General features: G+C 42.4%; 1 protein-coding gene across 1 annotated transcript in view; it reads right to left on the bottom strand.

The window, feature by feature from the left end:
* RIMS1 (regulating synaptic membrane exocytosis 1) overlaps nt 1-17,046 on the bottom strand; it is a 331,198-nt gene that overhangs the window by 155,450 nt on the left and 158,702 nt on the right.

Here is a 17,046-nt window from a genome sequence, read left to right as displayed (position 1 = left end):
ATAGCATTGATGGGAATCTTGTGAGATGGGAAGCTTGTTAGACTAGAGATAGCAATAGCAATAACATTTAGACTTACTGTATATACCACTTCACAGTGCTTTACAGCCCTCTCTATGTGGTTTACAGAGTCAGCATATTGCCCCCAACAATCTGGGTCCCCATTTCACCAACCTGGGAAGGATGGGAGGCTGAGTCAACCTTTTTACCTGGTGAGATTCAAACTGCCAAATTACAGACAGCCAGCAGTCAGCAGAAGTAGCCTGCAGTACTGCATTCTAACCACTGCGTCACCACGGCTCATATTATCTAATTCTTGCTCCCTGCTATTTTTTTTTTGTTTCAATGTAGTTGCAAGTTAGATTCATTTAATAAAAGAGTTACACCAGGATTAGATGTAGAAGAGGTTGGGTACTCATATCTTCCCCTCATCCTTCACCGCCTTTGTTTGGACAACACAAAATTTGGAAAAATGCTCAGAGGTTATAAGAGAAGAAAACATATCCCCATCCAGCTTGTCTGGGCTTGAATGTGGTTACTTACACCGCATTCAAATAAGGCAGCTATTTCAAAACAAATATGCAGTTGAAACTTCTGCTAAAGCTCTAAGAATCAAAGCTATTATTTATAAAAGTACAAGTAGTGCAGTGGTGGGATTAAAAAAAATTTACTACTCAGATTTCAGATTTAGTTTATTTGTATGCCACCCTTCTCCGGGAGGGACTCAGGGCGGCAAACAACTCAAAAGGGGAAAAGGGAACATAAAACACAATACACGTGATTAAGATAAAGAGAATCATACAGCCATACAGGTCGAGAGGGGAGGGACGCCCCTCGTTCTGTGGGCGTGGCTTGGTGGGCATGGTGTGGCTTGGTGGGTGTGGCTTGGTTGGCATGGCAGGAGAGGAATACTGTAAAATCTCCATTCCCACCCCACTCCAGGGGAAGTTAACTGCAAAATCCACATTCTCTCCCGATCAGCTGAGACTTGGGAGGCAGAGAATAGATCGGGCGGGGCAAGTCAGAGGTGGTATTTACCAGTTCTCCGAACTACTCAAAATTTCCACTACCAGTTCTCCAGAACTGGTCAGAACCTGCGGAATACCACCTCTGAAGTAGTCCTTGATTTGCTACCATAACTGAGCCCGGAATTATGATCATAAGTGAAGACATCACATGTCTAGATTCAAAGTTACAACTGCATTTTAATTATGGTCATTAAGCAAACACTATAGTCATTAAGTAATTGTTAAGCAAATCCATTTTCCCCAAAGGGCATTTTTTTTTGCCAGAAACTGGAAGTAAACATCGGAGAAACCCACACAAAAACTTGCAAATTGCAATCACATGACTGCAGGACACTGCAAACAGCCATAAAGGCTAGTCATTTTCTAAGCTCCCAAAACAGTGGTGGGTTTCAAAAATTGTTCGAACCTACTCTGTGGGTGTGGCCTCCTTTGTGGGAGTTGCTTGCCACCCATGTGACCGGATATGAAGATGCCGACGACACTTGTCAGAACCACCTTAAATTACCTCACACACAGCACTGGCATGCATAAGAATATGATGTAAACTTGTTTTTTAAAAGGCATCTTTGGTTTGCGTTAAAACAACTTCAACACACGCAATGTTCTGATTGCACCACAAACGCAGTAGTCATCCTTACCTTCCACAGAGGCACTGAGTTTTATAAATACGAGCATGATAGTGTAGAATAATCATATCCAAGGACCAGTGGTGGGTTTCAAAGAATTTTGGAACCTCTTCTGTAGGTGTGGCCTGCTTTCCGGGTCCACTGGTGGAACCTCTTCTAACCGGTTCGGTAGATTTGACGAACCTGTTCTACCGAATAGGTGCAAACTGGTAGGAACCCACCTCTGTCCCAAAATGTGTTCACATGACCAAAGGTATGTATATGGGCCATTGTGACTCCAAAAAGGAGTCATAGATAGTGCTGGGGAGGTTGGGTATAACTTTGAGTTGACTTATAACTAGTTAGGCAACTAATTGTAAGTCAAGGCCATGATTCCAAGACGTTTTATGCAGAATATGTCTTCCACACTGCTTTTAGCTGTGTTATTACCTTACTATACTAACCAAAATTAGTAAAGTGCTATTAAATTTAACATTATCAAACTAAAGAATGCCAACATTGTGCATAATTTCTGCATGGGTTGTATTTCTTTCCTTGGCCACTTTCAGAATTCACGTAAGTGATGGCAAAACACACCATGTTATAAAGTATAAAGCAGTTTTTGTTATAGTGCAAAGGATTTGATGCCAATATTTACTGACTGTGTTGATCAGGGTGATGGAAAATGTCCTAAAAATAAAATGTAATGGGAAAGAAAATATCTATATTAAGTAGATTTGATCTCCCCAATGATTCTGAAATATTATCATTCAAAATGCAGTTACTTATCAAAAAAGCAAATTAACAAAATTTACAGTAGTAAATATCTTCAGACATCTTTCCGTTTGCCCCTCTAGCCTCTTGTGATGCCTAATCTCTTGTTATCCCCTCTCTGTCCCATTTCTTATAAAGCCTCTTTTTTTAAAAAATGTTGTCAAGGGTTAACCACCTATAGTCAGCAAAAGTAACTTCACTTTTGGGGAAAAAGTGAAATGAAAAGAAAGATGACTAGGGGCAGAGGGATGTTTGTTAGGAAAGGGAAAGGCTGTGGAAATGACACACTCTACTGTTTTTTGAAAGGAAACAGAGCTGAAGAAAATATTACTATAAAAAGACAGACGAAAGCCATGTGGTGATTATGGGGTGGTAAAAAGACCTAAGACCTTATTTGCAGCTCATTTTGTGAATGTATGTGCAAACTCAAGCCAATATGGCAGGGGGCATACGCAGCATGCTCCCAAAATTCCAGATCTATCCATTGTCTAGAAATAGGTTTGGGTACCCCTGCTACAGAGGTGGGTTCCTACCAGTTCGCACCTATTCGGTAGAACCAATTCGTCAAATCTACCGAACCGGTTAGAAGAGGTTCCACCAGTGGACCCGGAAAGCAGGCCACACCTACACCAAAAATTTTTGAAACCCACCACTGGTCCTTGGATGTGATTATTCTACACTATCATGCTCATATTTATAAAACTCAGTGCCTCTGTGAAAGGTAAGGATGACTACTGCGTTTGTGGTGCAATCAGAACATTGCGTGTGTTGAAGTTGTTTTAACGCAAACCAAAGATGCCGTTTAAAAACAAGGAGAAAAGAAAGGAGGGAAGGCAGGGGAGAAGGAAGTAAGGGGGGGAGGGAAGAAAAGAGGGAGGGAAAGATACCTAACCTTTGATGTTTATAATGATTTGATAGTATGGGAATATCTCGAAATGTAGTTGTATTGTTTGTTACAAGTTATGGATGTTGTATTTTCTTTTTACCAATAAAATCTTTAAAAAAAAAAAAAAAAAAAGACCCCCCCCCAAAAAAAAAACAAGTTTCCATCATATTCTTATGCATGCCAGTGCTGTGTGTGAGGTAATTTAAGGTGGTTCTGACAAGTGTCGTCGGCATCTTCATATCCGGTCACATGGGCGGCAAGCCACTCCCATCTGGTCACATGGGCAGCAAGCCACTCCCACAAAGGAGGCCACACCCACAGAGTAGGTTTGAACAATTTTTGAAACCCACCACTGCCCTGCTACAAACAGCCGGAATCCTGTTTTGTATGCCTACCTACCTCTCTGAAAAGCATGGTTGCCAGGAGCCATTTTATGATTCTAAGCTATCTCCATTAAGGAATATCCCCCCTCCAACAATGAATATTGTTTTCCATTTCCTACACTTAGAAATGCAGTTTGGAGCCCACGAGTATCCCTATGAAGTTTATGTTTTATGACAATGTTAATCAACATTTTGCTTATTTATATCGAACTGCAGTTATTACCCATTCTTATTGTATGGAATTGTCTTTTAAGAGAATTCATTATCTCATATTGAATTATCCTATATAATTTTATGTAATCGGCATACATAACAATAGTACTTAGATTTATATACCTCCCCATAGTACTTTATAGCACTATCTGAGTAGTTTACAAATGTCAGCATATATTGCCCCCAACAATCTGGATCCTCATTTTACCAATCACTGGAAGGATGGAAGGCTGAGTTAACCTTGAACTCCATCAAGATTGAACTCCAGGCTGTGGGCAGAGTTAGTGTGCAATACTGCATCTAACCACTGCGTCACCAGGGCTCCATTACATGGCCACTCATTGCTTCCTCTTACCATCAGTTCATTAATGCACAATTTTTAAAAAAAACCTAATTCCATTACAGATTGATGGGTTATATAAGGTAAAGTCAAAGGTTCCCTTCGCACATATGTGCTAATCATTCCCGACTCTAGGGGGCAGTGCCCATCTCCGTTCCAAAGCCAAAGAGCCAGGACTGTCTGAAGACGTCTCCGTGGTCATGGGGCCGGCATGAATAAATGTCAAAGGCGCACAGAACACTGTTACCTTCTCACCAAAGGTGGTTCCTATTTTTCTACTTGCATTTTTACATTTGAATTGAATTGAATTGAATTTATTGCATTTATATGCCGCCCTTTTCCCCGAAGGGGACTCAGGGCGTCTCACAATCCAAGTCAGGGAAGGGGGTACAGATAAGGGATAAAAAAGACGAACAGAACAATACACAATTTAAAAGCACACAACAACCATACCATTCGAGGGGGGGGGCAAAAGCTCTTTAGCCCCAGGCCTGTCGGAACAGCCAGGTTTTAAGGGCTTTGCGGAAGGCCTGGAGGGTGGTGATGGTTCAAATCTTCATGGGGAGCTCATTCCAGAGGGTCAGAGCAGCCACAGAGAAGGCTCTCCTCCGGGTAGTCGCCAGTCGGCATTGGCCGGCGGATGGAATTCTGAGGAGGCCTAATCTGTGGGATCTAATCGGTCTATTGGAGGTAATTGGCAGCAGGTGGTCTCTCAAGTAGGTCCAATACCATGAAGGGCTTTACATGCTTTCAAACTGCTAGGTTGACAGAAGCTAGGACAGGTAACGGGAGCTCATTCCGTTACGCAGCACTGGGATTCGGGTTGGCCAAACTGCCAACCTTTCTAATTGACAAGCTCAGCATCTTAGCCACTGAGCCACCACATATATATGTGGTATGACAAGGCACATCTAGAAGTTGAATGCAACGCAGGATGCCTATATAAATAACTAAAAATCCTCTTATTGGGAAAAAAAACCCTCATACTGGGGAGCTCAATTTTAATTTAAAACTCCTATTCTAACCCCTACATAAACTTTTGTAACATTACAACCAATTTTGTATAATTTATCAGTTTCATCAGTTAAAATGCATATCTTTTTGATGCACTGCCATGGTGAGACCAGGTTTCTGGCTAGTAGGAACCAAGAGAGCACCTTTTTAAAATACTATAAGTAAATAGAATAGCATTAAAGTATTTCAAAGTGCTCAGTTAAATCTTACCATGGCCAGTTAGGTAAGACAATTAGTATTCTATTTATTTATACTGAATCTTACAAACTAAATCTAAATAAATTAGACTATAAAACACTTGTCACTTCTTATAATAAGAAATAATCCTATTAGGCATTGCCAGAGTTATCTAAAGGATTAAAGAGCTTCTACTCTGTGCAATAATTCTAGGAGTCTCTGACATGAACATTTAGTGCATCAAGAACTATTAACTGCATGGTACACAATAGTGATTTAGGTGTGAGTGATATATATAGCTTTCCTAACACTGTTTTACACTGTGTGATAGAATTATGGACTGGTAATGAGTGAAGAATCCCAAAGTATTCAATATAGGTAGTCCTTGACTTATGCCCCAAATTAAGCCCAAAATTTATGTCGCTAAACGAGATGATAGTTAAATGAGCTTTGCCCAATTTTACAACCTTTCTTGCCACAGTTGTTGAATTAATAACATGGTTGTTAAATGAATTTGGCTTCCCCATTTACTTTGCTTGTCAGAAGGTCTCAAAAGATGCTCACATGACCCAGGGATATTGCAAACTGTCATAAATACAATTGCCAAGTGACCGAATTTTGATTACATCACCATGGAGATGCAAGGTTGTAAGGGTAAAAAAAAAACTGTCATAAGTCATTTTTTTCAGTGTTGTTATGACTTTATACAGTCATTAAATGAATCGTTGTAAGTTGAGGTTTACCTATAGCCAAGACATAGGCTAAAATTATCCACATAGGTACAGACTGTGATATTTACATATCAATAACCTAAGCAATAGCCTTTCCATCTTGCCTCGATTAAAGTTTCCTTTGATTTTCCTCAACCACTTTAACATTTATACAGGACCTCTGTTCCCACTGTCTTTCTTAAAAAAAGAAGGAAAATGAAGGGTGATATTTACACAGCCACTGTTTTCATCTTCAAATCCTTGTAAAGCAATCCACACAGATTGCACTATTATTCCGACTTCTTACAATGCTGTGAATTGCTTATATGTTAACCAATACTTCCTCCAGCAGACCAACATTGTGGGGGAGGGCTACAAAGTCAATTGTCCCATTTAATTTAAATACACTGATTTGTAAAACAAAAACCTGGAGAGTTCCTACCAATGAGAAAATGGCTCTAGGATTTGAACTGCAGAACCTCACTCATGGAGTGAACATCTGCATTAATACTGGCCTGGAAATGAATGGGGGAACATGGAGCTTATTCACAAGCAGTGCAAACTGTGCATGCGTACAGTACTATAGGATACCAGCGTCATTGAATATCACTCTCAACTCACAATTTAACACAGTATAGCTCTTCGTGGCACGACAAAACCGCGCTCGACTAAAGCGCACCCAATTAAACCGCGTCGCTGACGTCATCAGCAGGGCGACAACAGCGAGCGCGGAGAAAGAAGGGCACTTTAAATAGCGCTTTGAAAGCAAGCCGATTCAAGTTAAGGTAAGGGTTAGGTTTAGGGTTAGGTTTAGGGTTAGGTTAAGGGTTAGGTTTAGGGTTAGGTTAAGGGTTAGGTTTAGGGTTAGGTTAAGGGTTAGGATTAGGTTTAGCATTAGGTTAAGGGTTAGGTTTAGGGTTAGGTTAAGGGTTAGGTTTAGGGTTAGGTTAAGGGTTAGGTTTAGGATTAGGTTTAGGGGGGTTAGGTTTAGGTTTAGGGGTTAATTTTAGGTTTAGCTTTTACAGCGTGCTTTTTTCTCCGCGCTGTTGTCGCGCTGTGATGACGTCAGCTACGCGGTTTCGTCGAGCGCCCTTTAGTCGAACACGGTTTTGTGGTGGAACCTAGCTCTTAACTAGCACAGGATCTCTTTCAACATCCCTTAAGCCAGGCATGTCTGAGGGCCAATTGCGGCCCATTATCAAATTTCGAGCAGTCCGCAGCCTCTTCTCCCCACCGGAGTTATTTGTTTAGTCTTTCATAAAATAGTTCCTTTGCATTTAATGTTAATGGTTCAAAGAATGTCAGGCTGAATCGTCAGCCCCACACATTTTCACCTCACCAAATCTGGCCCTTCTTGCAAAACTTTTGGACACCCCTGCCTTAAGTTAAATGATAATGCATAAAATGGCAGTCAGCTAAGGTCGATAATTACAAGGACTTGTGCTCTCCTGAATACAGTTAGCCAAAACAATGCTGAAGGATAACACGAACCCCTGGAGATCCATTGTGGTATAGCTTCTAATGAAAAACCATCATTTAGAATATCCCAGACAGCACGGATTAATATGAAATTCAGATTGAAATGGTTCTACATAAAGACTGATCAATAATAGTTGCAATTGTTTTTATTACTATGCTCTACTTTAATAGCTTAAATAAACTGCAGCGGTAAGAACCCAATTGAAAATTATCAAAGTTTATGTTTTTACTGTTCTTTGGGTAAGTATGCAAGTATTTGTAAACCCATCCAAAAGTACTTTAAAGTAGGATTATTATTTTTTTGAGAATCCTCCAAAACTCTGTGAATGAGTCTAATTCTGATGGTAAAGTATCTATAATGAGAGATGAATAAGGTGAGTGGTCTACAGTGGCGGGTTTCACATTTTGTTACCAGCGGTTTGCCGCCCGCTTGCTCACGCGCTTTGTCCATGCGCCCAGTCTTCCGCACATGCACTTTGCTTGCATGATCGCCTTCCGCGCATGCCCCCAGCCTCAAAAACGTGTCTAAATAGCATAGTTGGCATAGTGCCGGGCCGGGTGGGTGGAGCTACCCACTATTTCTGCTAATAGGCAAACCGGTCCAAACTGGTTGAATACCACCTCAGGTGGGCCACATTAAAAGAAATCAAAAGTCAAACAGATAAGTCAACTGTGTGTCAACCCTGAAGCTGATCTGTCTGAAGCCCTTTTGAGGCTTTAGTGCTACCACACTGGAGCAAGGGATAGGGAGGGGGGTGCTATAGTCATAATAAAATACTTTGTCCTGGGAACCAAAGACATTCTCACACCCAGCAGGATGAAGGAAGAGTGATATCACCAGATTAGAGGACGCTGCCATGATTGGGCCATGTGACTGATTATTTGGGGCTGAGAGAAAAACCTTTACTTTTAACCTCCTAACGGCCAGTAAGATCACACAGGGCGGGCCTCCTTCAGGTGCCGTCAGCCAGGCAATGTCGGCTGGCGGCTCCTCAGAGGAGGGCCTTCTCTGTAGCCGCTTTGACCCTATGGAATGAACTATCCCCAGAGATCCGGACCCTACCCACTCTCATGGCCTTCCGAAAGGCTGTCAAAACCTGGCTATTCTGGCAGGCCTGGGGCTGTTGACCTCATTATTGAGGTCCAGCCCTGATCAGATTGGGTGCATGGTGATCTTTTAAACTGTTGTCTTTGTCTTTTTTTTTTTTTTTTTTTTTGATAATTTACTTCTTTTCTGTAAGCCGCCCGGAGTCCTCCGGGATTGGGCAGCCTATAAATCCATTAAATACAAATACAAATTACCATATTTTTCGGACTATAAGCCACACCGGTGTATAAGACGCACCAAGATTTTGAAGAGGTAAGTAAGAAAAAAAAGTTTTTGTCCTCCCTGGCCCTCAGGAGCACTCTGCAGGCTTCAGCAGGGCTGGGGGAAGGCAAAAACAAGCCGTTTTTCACCAAAACGGGAGCATTTTCCCCTTCCACCAGCCCTGCTGAAGCCTGCAGAGTGCATCTGAGGGAGTGGGGGATGGCAAAAACACCCCTGTTTTTGGTGAAAAACAGACCATTTTTGCCCATTTTTCACAAAAATGGGATGTGGGGACGGGGCTTCAGGAGGCCAAAAATGCTTTATTCGGTGTATAAGATGCACCATCATTTCCACACTCTTTTGGGGGGGAAGGTGCGTCTTATACTCTGAAAAATATGGTAGGTAAAAACCACGGGACCTTTCAGAGTTGGTTTTTACCAATTTGATATTTCCAATAAAGCTATTTTTTGAGGAATCTACCTGCTTTGGAGTTTTGCTTGCAATGGATCTATTACTTGGAACCCTGACACTATGATCAATTTAGACATGCCAAATACAGTGCTCTAAAAAGATTTGATTCCCACCATAATTTTTTGAAATCCAGGCAAGGAATGGACCATCTACTTCATTAATAAAATGTTTCACAAAATATACGGCACTAAATTACAGTGTGATTTTTGTTTCCAATCAGGTTGATACCAGTATAACAATTATCTCATTAAAATAGCAAAATCAGAACTTAAATATAAGGCATTCCAAACTCAGTGAAAACAGATAATAAAGCTGGAATGTATCCTATAGCTACCAGTTCTGCATTTTATGGCTCTTGTTAAAAATTGATGTGTGGATGTAGATCTAGGCAGAAATCATACACATTAAGATGTTTTTTCTCTCTAGACATAATATTTCACATACAGTGATATATAACTGTTGTGGCCCAGCAGGAACCGTTGGATCTGTAAACAGACTCTGACAGCAAGGAACCTTATGAGTCAGCTCTGGAAGAGGTGGAGGACCCTGGACAGGGTTCCGACTCCAAGCAGGGCACAGAGAGGCTGGTTGGCCACCAGGAGGTGCCTGAGGCATGGAGCAGCGGTGAGAGCCGAAGGGAGTGTGCTCATGATGTCAGGCCTTGGAGTAGTGACAAGGAGACAAGGGAGGTGGTCCTGGATGCCAGGCAACGCCAGGCCGATCGACGGAGAAAACAGCTACGCAGTTACAAACGATAATTGGACCCAGCTGGTTGTAATTACGCTCCTCTCAAGATTGTATTTAAGGAGGGACTCGGGGAGGAGTCTGATTTGCAGGATTCAAGTTCATTCATAACGCTGGAGAAGCTGTTATCTGTCTATGTCGACGTCTGAGTTGCTGCCAAGGTTCTTATCTGTTTGTTTATGCTTGGGCTTTCAGCCACCGAAGTTTATGTTTTCTGTTAATTAAAGTGCTGTGATGGAGGAGGTGGTCAGAACACATAACCATAGTCACGTAGCAGCCTATAAAGTTTTTTCTGACTTTACTGTCTTATTATTTTTATCCCATTGTTTTCTGAGCAATTGTTATTTTCTTAAAGTGTGGTATTTTGGGGGGGGGGGCGACATATAAGGGCTTCAAAAATACATAAAACAGAAGCTGTCCTTTAGGATAGGGAACAACTTAGTTTTTTTCCCCCTGCCATACTGCGAAATTGTTGAGATTTGAAAGTAGATAAAAATTCATGCAGTAGCCTACTTCAATATTCCAACTATTCTACAGCTCTATCTGTTGACTTTAGAGACTAGATGAATTGAACAATGATAGAAGAAACAGGAGTAATCACAATGGACTCCATTTGTATTTCTTGCCTCATAATTTAAGAGTTTAAATTTTTTTTTAAAAAACCTAGCTCAGGAGATATGAGCCTCACAACACACATTTCCCCAGACCTTTAAATTACTCCAAGGTAATTTTAAGATGTGGGAACCTCAAAGCTTCTACAGTTTAAAGAGTCCTCTGAGAGGTAAGTAATTAAGATAGAATGAAGACTTTTCCCTCCAGTCTTCCTTAATGCTGCCCTGAGGCTCCTTAAAATGCAATGTGGTTAGAGTTTTCAAAGGACTAAACATATTGGATTTGCGAGGACCAAGAGAGGCATATTCCATGGCACATGTCTCCCCACCCTAATCCCTCTCTCCTGCCAGTATAGTATGAGCTACAGGCACCTTAATCAAATTACTTATTGTTCCACAAGGTCCACCACTGACTATGCTGGGATCATCTTGGCCTGTTCCTTTGAAATGGGGGAAAAGTGAAATAATAGACCAATAGATTCCCCCCAAACCAGAGGTGGGTTCCTACCAGTTCAGACCGGTTCAGCCGAGTAAAAATCAGGGCTGGCTGGCTGAACCTGTAGGACTAGCAGGCTGGCCATGCCCCCAAACCAGTCCACCAGTCACTGCTCACTCGCCCATCCAATGTGTTTGTCGGATGGCAAACTGACTGGAGCTGGGAAGCGGATGGCTGGTGAAGAAGCCTCTCAGCCACCTCTTTGAGTGCCGTAGGATCGGAGGCTTCTTTTCTATCCAGCTGCTGGCCGCAGGGCGCCCAAAATTCCTCCAGCCGGTGAGAAGAAAGCTGCGCATGCGGCTTCCAAGTTCAGCAGCAGGATCAACCTTCAGAGGGTCTCTTTTCTCCACACCCAAGAAAGTAAGGACAAAGCCAGCATAGCTGCATAGAGGTAAGAAAATGAACCACTGAGGGAAAGAGCCCCCCTCATGCCTGGGGGCTCCCTCCCTCTCACCTGCATTGGAAACTCTGAGGGTGCATGCATCCTCGCATGGTGGAGCAGAGCTTGCCAAAAGAGAAGGAGGGAAAATCTGGCGAAAAGGAGGAATGCTCTGTCACTTCCCCTGGGGAAGACCCCTGAATCCCGTCAGATCCACCCAAGGAAGGGGAGTGAGAGAGAGCATGGCTGCTCGGCCAAGCTGCCTCTCCCCAAGCCAGAAGAAGCAGCAAGCATCAGGACTAACCCTTTCTGGGTTAGCCTTAAACTCCACCTCACTCTGCCTGAGAAAAGGAGCTTTATTTTCTCGCTCACGCCGGGGAGTGTCATGGTCTCTGCCCTTCATTGCTTCTTCTGGCTTGGAGAGAGGCAGCTCAGCTGAGCCCGGCACTGTCTCTCTCTCATTCCTTCCTTGGGTGGATGTGGTGGGAGGGTGGGACGAGCAGGCTTCCTTCTGGGCTTGAGGAGAGGGGGAGGAGGAGCTGTTGCCCAAGGGCAACCCCTGGCCACCTCTGGGTGCAGACTGACACTGCAAGAGGGCAGGAAAGAAGCAGGTCTTAGGAGAGACCTTCCTTCCAGAGAGCCCATGTGGGAAAGAGGAGGTGGGCTGGCTTGAACGCGGGCGGACAGTTTGTGGCCAGAGCATCCTTTGCTTGTTGGGGCGCTCCCCTTCACCCTTGGCAGCAGGGGCTCCTTTACTGCATGCCTCCTTTCTTTCTCCAGCCCCTCTCCTTCCCTCACTTGCCCTGGTGGCATCCTAGCTGTACCAGCTGAGTGAGGGAAGGACACAATAAAGCAGTCCCCACCATCAAGGGTGAGGGGGAGCTCCCCAACGAGCAAAGCCACGCCCATGGTTCAGTGGGAGAGCATATGACTGAGTGGGCATGTGCGCGAGTGATGTCAAGGTGGCCACGCTGACTCAGTCACATGCCCACCTAGCCACACCCACCGAACCAGTAGTAAAAAAATTTGAAACCCACCCCTGCCCCAAGCCCCATTGCAAGTTCAGTATTAGATGGAACACGGGGCCCAATAAATTCTCTATTAAAAAAAAAGGTGATGCTGTAGCACTATTATGCTTATGCAACACTAAATAAATTAAATCAAGGAGTAATATTTATTATTGTAGTTCTGTGTTAAATGTTTTTGTGTATATTTCATGTACCTGGGTATAAAACAGTTGCATTTACTAATAGCAGCATTCCCAGATGTAACTGACACATTTTTCGATATCTTCATTGCCAATTCTAAGGTTGATTGTTCTACATGTTGTCATTAGTTTGGTCTTCTTCTTTAGATTTAATTTTAGTCCATTTTTTTCCCCGCTGTGCTCTTTGACTTCCAGTACTAGGGTTTACACTGAATAAATCAAGGGGTAGAAAGTATGCAGTCTCGTTACTCTCTTTCACCAACTCGAAGTCGGTTTGGTTTTTTTCCCATATTCTGTCCGTATTGTGGCTTTCTGACCTGAATATAATTTTCTCATGAGGACAAAGAGATGTTCTGGGATTCCCATTTCTCTGAGCACTTTGCACAGCTTGACATGATCGACACAATCAAAGGCCTTTCTATAATTGATGAAGTACATAGCCACTTCTTTTTGGTATTCTTTCTCAGTTAACCAGCATGCATCAGAAATAATGTCTCATGTTCCTTGACCTTTTCTAAAGGCAGCTTGAGCAACTGGAACCTCTTTTTCCCTAGGGTTCTAATTTGCATTATTTCGCTAGCATGTGAAATTAAAGATATTGTATGATAGTTCGTACATTCTGTTAAGTCTCCAAGCTTTGACATTGGAATGTATATTGACCTCTTTCAACCAGTTGGTTACTGTGTGGTTCTACAGATTTGCTAGCATTGATTAGACCCTTCAATTATTCTCCTACTGTCATTAGCCATATTTCAGAGAGTATTTCATCAATTCCTGTAGCTTTCTTTGATAAGATTTCTTTCTTTTCTTTCACCTTTTGCACTAGAGAGTCTGGTAAGTAGAGAAATCTTCAATGTTGACATCTCTGCTATATAGGGTTTCAATATATACCTTCCATCTTCTTTTGATCTGCCCTGAATTTGTTTATTGGAATCCTCTAACACAGTGGTCCCCAACCTTTTTATCGCCGCGGACCAGTCAGCCTTTGATAATTTTACTGTGGCCCGCTGAGCGCGCGCAGGGGTGAGGGGCGTTGTTCGCGATGACAGCTTTGGGCCACACGTGCGTACCTGCGCGGGGCTCTCTTCCCTGGAGCCTTTGCGCACGGCCCAGGAGCTTTTGCGCACGGCCCAGGAGCCTTTTGCGCTGCAGCGATCATGTCCCCCGGCCACTGCAGCGATCATGTCCCCCAGCCGCTGCAGCGATCATGGCCCCTGGCCGCTGCAGCGATCATGGCCCCCGGTCGCTGCGCGGCCCGGTGCCAGGTACTCCACGGCCCGGCATTGGTCCGCGGACCGGGGGTTGGGGATCACTGCTCTAATATATCAATTAAAGGTCAGAAGCTTCTTCAGAGTTCAGAGATCTTTTGAAAGACCTTACTTGTTTTTCCATGTCTGTTTTCATCTTCAATGTCTTTACAGATATTTTTGTAATACTATTTCTTGTCTTTCCTAACTGCAACTCTTCATTAAGTTGCTGAGATTTTTCTCTTTCTTGCCTTTGGCTTCTATCTTCTTCTTTGCAGTTTTCAGAGTTCCCTGCGTTATCCAGTTTTCCTCCTTCTCTTTTATTTCGTGAAATTCATTGGTCAATTTCTTTTCACTCACTTCTTTAATGACTTAAATTCATTCTATAATTTATCTGGTTCTCCATCAATGAGGTGCAATGGGATGAGCTCCTTTACTTTTTCCAGCTCTTGCCCACCTAGCAGTTTGAAAGCATGCAAATGCAAGTAGATTAATAGGTACCACTTTGGTGGGAAAGTTAGAGCAGTCTGTGTACCTGTGATGTATAGCCATGCTGGCCACATGACCATGGAAATTGTCTTCAGACAATGCTGGCTCCCTTGGCCAAGAGATGGAGATGAGTACAATGCCCTAGAGTTGGACATGACTAACAGGGAAACCTTTAACTTTTATGGCAACATCAGTAGTTAAATGTCCTGAAGGCTTTAATCGAGACAATTCATAAACATCAAAATCCTCAGCTCTTCCTCAGTAACATGTTACATATCACTGGTGTCAAACTCACGTCGTCATGGCAGCGTCACATATCAAATTTTTTCACCCTTCAATAAACTGGGTGTGGTTGTGGTCAGCACATGACGCGTCTGGCCCATGGGGCGTGAGTTTGACAGCTCTGTTATATATTTTCTATTTGTGAGGGTTTTCTTGATAAAAATACAGGAGTGGTTCCCTATTGCCGTCTCCCAGCGCAGTGTGATTTGATGCCTTTACTACTGTCCAATACAGTTGCCTGCTAGTTTTAGTTGGGCAGCTTTGATGAGCTTCACTCCTTGGGTGATCCTGCTGGGAGTATATACTCTTGGTATCCACTCTTGATATTCTTTGCCTGCCCAGCTCTCCCATCCTCCATATGAGGAGGAAGCAGAGCAGGACTTGGTAGGTAGGTCTAGAAATGCATAGAAACGTAACAATTTAGCAGCTACTGATGTTTTTTTCCATTATAGAGAAGTAATTGGAGGTAGAGAGGACCAATAAAAGACTTCACAAAAATGCATTTCATCTGTGGGTCTTCAAAGGAAACTTGCTCCCAAGAAAGTTCACTTTTAAATCCTCAGTGAAAGTCTGCATTGCGGTCATTACTAATTTTGGTTTGATTGGTTTGGTTTATTGGATTTATATGCCGTCCTTCTCCCAAGGATTCAGGGCAGCGTACAACATTAAAAAGAACACATATTACAAAAGTAGAAAAAAATAATTAAATAGAATATCCCAAACAAACCCTATTAGGATTAACAATAACATTTTTTAAAAAATTCGATTAAAATTAACAATGATCAATAATTTATTTTGTTTTGTTCAGGCCAGGCTGGCTTGCTGGAAAAGCCAACTTTTTAGGGTGCGTCGGAAGGACCGGAGGTCAGGGATTATACAAAGCTCCAGGGGCATTTTAAATATTTAAAATTACTATCGTATTTCTCGGAGTATAAGACATACCCTTTTTCCCCAAAAAAGAGGGTAAAAATCTGGATGGGTCTTATACACTGAATACAACATTTTTGGCCTCCCAAAACCTTGACCCCTTCACAAAAGTGGACATGCAGAGGGTTTGGGAGGCCTGCAAAGTGCTCCTGTGGGCTAGGGCAGGCAAAAATGAGAGAAAAATAGGCTGTTTTTTGCTTGTTTTTGCCCCCCCCCCAGCCCCCAGGAGCAATCTATAGGCCTCCTAAAGGCTTTTTTATGCCCTTTTTCCCCCCCCAACACCCAGGAACACTTTGCAGGCCTCTCAAATTCTCTGCATGTCTCATTTTTCACAAAAAAACAAGGCATGCAGAGGGTTTGGGAGGCCTGCAGAGTGCAAAAACTTTTTTTTCAATTTACCTCTTCAAAATCTTGGTGCGTCTTATACTCTGGTGTGTCTTATACTCCGAAAAATATGGTAAATAACAATATTTAGTAATATATAATGGCATGAACTAGGCACCAGTGGATCTAATCCACACTGATCTTCTTCAAGAGACTTATTAGAAAAGGCAACTTGAGTTCTCAGACCAAAGTCACCGTTCAAATAACTCTCACTAGAGACTAAAGTAAAGTCTGGAATTCATTCATGGACACCAAAAAAATAAAAAATAAAACTCTTACTCCTATAAAGTTTTTTTTTACCTAAGAAACTCAAAGGATATAGAGGGCAGCTGTCATAGAATATCAGAGATGAAATGCTGACACGCAATGAAAGCTCTAAAAGGGGGCAAGACATTTTTTATTTGTTCCAAGAAAGATGAGAAAGTGAGAAAAGATGTGGGAAAACAACATCTTACATAAAAGGTTTAGATGCTTTGTTTTCCCACTTACCTAGAAATACATTGTTCCTGTTTTTCCAAGTATTAGTCATATCACCGCAGCCATTGATAATTTAAGAACAAGTGATTTGTACTCCAAGTGAGAACAAAACGCCTTTCTAGAAATTCTTAATTAAAAGAAGCCTAGCTTCTCCTGTCTTGCGTATCACCTGCTTTTAATATATAATTTGCACTGCATAAAATGTTATTGTAGGGAGTAGAGAACAGTGAGAACTATTAGTATTTGCAGTGCTTATTCTTCCCACACTGAGATTACTTCCATGTAGAATGTCTGCTCTACCACATTAACACCCTCTATATTCACATGCATTTCAGTTGATCCATTGTACTGACATGTATACACCAAAACCTTTTACATCTGTGTTTAACTGATTTCTAGTGAAACGGTACTACGAC

The sequence above is a fragment of the Thamnophis elegans genome, chromosome 4 (genome assembly GCF_009769535.1).
Source record: "Thamnophis elegans isolate rThaEle1 chromosome 4, rThaEle1.pri, whole genome shotgun sequence".
Lineage (NCBI taxonomy): Eukaryota > Metazoa > Chordata > Lepidosauria > Squamata > Colubridae > Thamnophis > Thamnophis elegans.
Note: the sequence above shows the minus strand (reverse complement) of the source record. Positions and strands in the feature narration are given on the sequence as shown.